Genomic DNA, 5,152 nt, shown 5'->3' with positions numbered 1-5,152 from the left:
GACAAGCAATACCAACCGGTGTTGCCCTACACCGCCTTCTCAAGTCGTCTGTCAAGCCGTCCCCAGAATCAGATTCCATCTTCGTGCCGCCCCCCCCCCCCGAAGCAGTGGGATCTGACTTGAGGGCCCAAGAAGCCGGCACGGGGACTTCAGCAGGCGGCCCTGGGACTGCTGCAGCTGCACCTGGCTCGGGGACTCCAGAGCCCGGCCCGGGGATTGCAATAGTTGGCCCGGGGACTTCTTAAGCTCAGCAGGTGGAAGCAGCCGCCAACCCACCGCCTCCCGGCCCAACGCCCTCATACAAGTTGCAGTGGTGGTAGTCGAAGAAATAGCAGCGCCATCTTGGGCTCAGCCAATCCTCAAGTTCTTGGTGAACAAAGAGCTGTCGGCTGATGAGATCTCGGCCTGACAAGTGCAACGGCGAGCAACATCTTACACCATAGTCAACAGAGAGCTGGTGTGACGAAGTGTCACTGGGGTTTATCAGCGCTGCGTGGAGCCGGACAAAGGCCAAGCAATACTCAGGGATATCCACCAAGGCGAATGCGGTCACCATGCGGCCTAAAGATCACTTGTGTCCAAGGCTTTCCGTCATGGATTCTTTTGGCCGACTGCTCTAGAAGAGGCCAAAGAACTAGTTCAGAAGTGTCAAGGGTGCCATAAGTTCCGCTGCAAGCCACATTTCCCGGCTTCTGGACTCAAGACCATTCCCATAGCTTGGCCCTTCGCTGTTTGGGGGCTGGATATGGTAGGGCCATGCAAGACGGCTCGCGGCGGCATGACTCATTTGCTTGTCGTTGTGGACAAGTTCACTAAGTGGATAGAAGCAAAACCAATCAAGAAGCTGAATGGGCCGTCTGCTATGACCTTCATCGCCGACATCACCATGCGGTACGGCGTACCACATAGCATCATCACTGACAATGGCACCAACTTTGCCAAAGGAGCCTTGACTCGTTTCTGCGCAACACAAGGCATCAGACTGGACCTAGCGTTCGTCGCCCACCCGCAGTCAATCAGCCAAGTCGAGCATGCAAACGACCTCATTTTGTCCGGCATCAAGCCCCGACTGGTCGAGCCTCTGGAGCGTTCAGCCGGCTGCTGACTCGACGAGCTGCCAGCCGTCCTCTGGAGCAACACGGCACTAGCTCCAGTTCATAAATATAATGTAGGCATGTATTCCGTAAATAGTCATACATTCTTATGGATAAACGGTTCAGATCTGAAATCATGGCACCCAGGCCCAAAGTGACAAGCATTAAGCATGGCAAAGTCATAGCAACATCAATCTCAGAACATAATGGATACTAGGGATCATGCCCTAACAAAACTAACTCGATTACATGATGAATGTCATCCAACTCCTCACCGACCAGCGAGCCTACAAAGGAATTAGTCACTCCCGGTGGGGACCATCATGGAATTGGCGATGGAGAAGGGTCGGTGATGATGAAGATCGAAGATCCCCCTCTCCAGAGCCCCAAACAGACTCCAGATCTGGCATCCCAATGAAGAACAGGAGACGGCGGCAGCTTCGTCTCGTGAAATGCGATAATTCTTTCTCCCTGATTTTTTTCTGGAAAAATAGGATTTCATAGCATTGGTTTCACGGTCTATAGGGCCACCAGGTGGGGATAACCCACTTGGGCGCGCCTGGAGGGGGTGGCTCGCCCTAGTGGGTTGTGCCCACCTAGGTGCCCCCCTCGGGTGGTTCTTGGCTCCAGAAATTCTCTTTTATAGTATAAAAATTTCTCGCAAAGTTTCGTTCCATTCCGAGAACTTTTATTTCTGCACAAAAACAACACCATGGTAGTTCTGCTGAAAACAACATCAGTTCGGGTTAGTTTCATTCAAATCATGCAAATTAGAGTCCAAAACAAGAGGAAAAGCGTTAGGAAATGTAGATACAATGGAGACATATAAACCTTCAACCTCTGTATGTTGCTCCTTCTTTACATTTTGTTGCTCTATGAACCTCATTTTCTCTACAGCAAATTACTCGTCCCATTTCATTGTTTTTTGTAGATTGCCAAGATAAATGAATGATGCATGGCTCGGGTGTTGCTTTCAAGGGCGCGAATATATGGGGCTACCACTAGTACTCCCTCTGTAAAGAAATATAAGAGTGTTTAGATAACTATTTTAGTGATCTAAACACTCTTATATTTCTTTACGGAGGGAGTACTAGATAATTAGAATGTCATTTTTAGGACAATGTTTCAAACATTATAGTTGATTGCAAGGTTGACAATTTGGCTACTTAGATATTTTCACATCTTGTAATCTTTGAATCATGTTCTCTGTAATGCAACATAGTTGATTTAATATATGAGACCTTCCTGTTTATTATAGTGTGACTCCTATCCACTCTCTATATTGACCTAATAGTTTTGGATGACAATGTATAAAATATCATCAAATATTCATGCTATGTAGCGAAGCCTCTAGTCGTTGCAATGATATGTTATATAATTGTGCAAGGTCGCCACCAACGCATATGAAGTGTTGTTAGGCTTTAACTCTATATGTTGCTACCTTACAACGCTTCTATATGTGGTTTACCAAGCATGAATATATGTTGTTGTAGACCCTAGCAACGCCACCAAAGACAACGCATAGTAATCCATAGGTATAGCCCTTAGCAATGCATATATGGACATAAGACAACGCATTGATGCATTGCTAAAGGCGGGTTCATGTTGTAGTGAAAGTAGCAAAAGAAAATCAAACCAACATGATGAAAGTGGCTAGATGAAATTCCTGTGTGCCCTCAAGAACGATTTGCTTATTATACGAGACCGTTTTGGCCTGTCCTTTGCTACAAAAAGGATAAGGCTACCTTGCTGCAATTTATTTACCGTTACCATTACTAGCTCGTTAGAAAATATCTTGCTATCAAACTACTTGTTACCGACAATTTCAGTGCTTGCCGAAATTATCTTGGTGAAAACCACTTGTCATTTCCTTCTGCTCCTCGTTGGGTTCGACACTCTTACTTATCAAAAGGACTATGATTGATCCCCTATACTTTTGGGTCATCAAGAATCTTTTCTGGCACCGTTGTTGGGGAGTGAAGCGGTCTTGGTAAGTGGAAATCGGTAAGGAAAAAACTTATATTACGTGCTGGAATTTATTGTCACTTGTTATTATGGAAATAAAATCCTTTGAGGGGTTTGTTTTGGGTATCTTCACCTCGATTGTAAACACAAAGATTTGCCCCTCAACCTACTACACCTACTGAAAATGTTGGTTACGAAATTCCTTCGTGTATGATAGAGCAACTGCTAGCTAGCTAATCCTTATGCAGGAGACAGAACTAAACATCATGATATGCATTAGATACATGTGGATGAAATTTGTGGATTGTTTAAGCTTGCAGGTTTACCCGGAGATGAAGTTAAGAAGAAGTTTTTCCCTTTGTATTTGAAGGAAAAGCATTGAGATGGTATAGGCTATGCAATGATATTGGATCTTCAAACTGGAATCGATTGAATTGGAATGTCACCAAAAAATTATCATATGGATCTAGTTCATCATGATTGGAATTATATATATAATTTTTGGCATCGTGAAGGAGAAAGTATTGCTTTATCTTGGGGGAGGCTTAATTCAATGTTATATTCATGCCCAATCATGATCTCTCAAGAGAAATTATCATTCAAAATTTTTATGCTCGGCTTTCTCGTGATGATCAATCCATGCTCGATACTTCTTGTACTGGTTATTTTATAAAGAAGACTATTGAATTCAAGTGGGATATTTTAGAAAGAATTAAATGCAACTCTGAAGATTGGGAACTCGATGAAGGTAAATAGTTAGGTATTAAGCTTGAGTTTGATTGTGTTAGATCTTTTATGAATACCGATGCTTTTCACAAGTTTAGCACTAAATATGGACTTGACTCTGAGATAGTAGCCTCTGTTTGTGAATCATTTGCTACTCATGTTGATCTCCCTAAGGAGAAGTTGTTTAAATATCATCCCCCTATTAAATAAGAAATTAAAGAACCGGTAAAGCTAAAGATGAAACTATTATTTACAACATTGATCCAGTTGTGCCTATTGCTTATATTGAAAATCCACCTTACCCTGTTAGGATAAAGTAACATGCTAAAGAATCAACAGTGGTTTAGTGACGTCCCCGGTTCAATCATACACTAATCATGCACACAAACATGTACGATCAAGATCAGGGACTCACGGGAAGATATCACAACACAACTCTAAAAGTAAAACAAGTCATACAAGCATCATATCACAAGCTAGAGTTCTCGAATACAAGTGCTCAAACATAAATGAGTCAGCGTAAGGAACAATATCTGAGTACAAACATTAGTTAAACAAGTTCCCATAAGATGGCTAGCACAAACTAGGCTACAGATCAAAAGAGGCGCATGCCTCCTACCTGGGATCCACCTAAACTACTCCCGGTCGTCGGCGGCAAGAACGTAGTAGTAGGCACCCTCGCTGCAGTAGGGGCTCATCATCGACAGTGGCGTCTGGCTCCTGGGCTCCATCATCTGGTTGTGACATCCGAGAAGAAGAGAAAATGGGGGAAAAGAGGGAGCAAAGCAACCGTGAGTACTCATCCAAAGTACTCGCAAGCAAGGATCTACACTACATATGCATGGGTATCTATGTAAAGGAGCAATATTGATGGACCGAACTGCAGAATGCCAGAATAAGAGGGGGATAGCTAGTCCTATCAAAGACTACGCTTCTCGAAGCCTCCATCTTGCAGCATGTAGAAGAGAGTAGATGGTAAGTTCACCAACTATCATCGCATTGCATAATCCTACCCGGCGATCCTCCCCTCGTCTCCCTATGGGAAAGCAAGCACCGAGATGTCTCTGGAACATGTCTAGGTGTGTTTTATTAAGTAACTAGTTCTAGTTGTCATAAGGTCGAGGTAAAACTCCGGGTCATCCTTTTACCAAGGGAAACGGCTATTCGAATAGATAAACTTCCCTGTAGGGTGCACCACATTTACCAACACGCTCGATCCCTCTAGCCGGACACACTTTCCTGGGTCATGCACGGCCTCGGAAGATCAACACATCGCAACCCTACCTAGGCACAATAGAGAGGTTAGCACGCCGGTCTAAATCCTAAGAGCGCAGGGGTCTTGGCCCATTGCTCACCAGCACGACCTA

The sequence above is a fragment of the Triticum dicoccoides genome, chromosome 6B, assembly GCF_002162155.2.
Source record: "Triticum dicoccoides isolate Atlit2015 ecotype Zavitan chromosome 6B, WEW_v2.0, whole genome shotgun sequence".
Lineage (NCBI taxonomy): Eukaryota > Viridiplantae > Streptophyta > Magnoliopsida > Poales > Poaceae > Triticum > Triticum dicoccoides.
The sequence above is the reverse complement of the archived record's forward strand: the minus strand, read 5'-3'. Positions refer to the sequence as shown.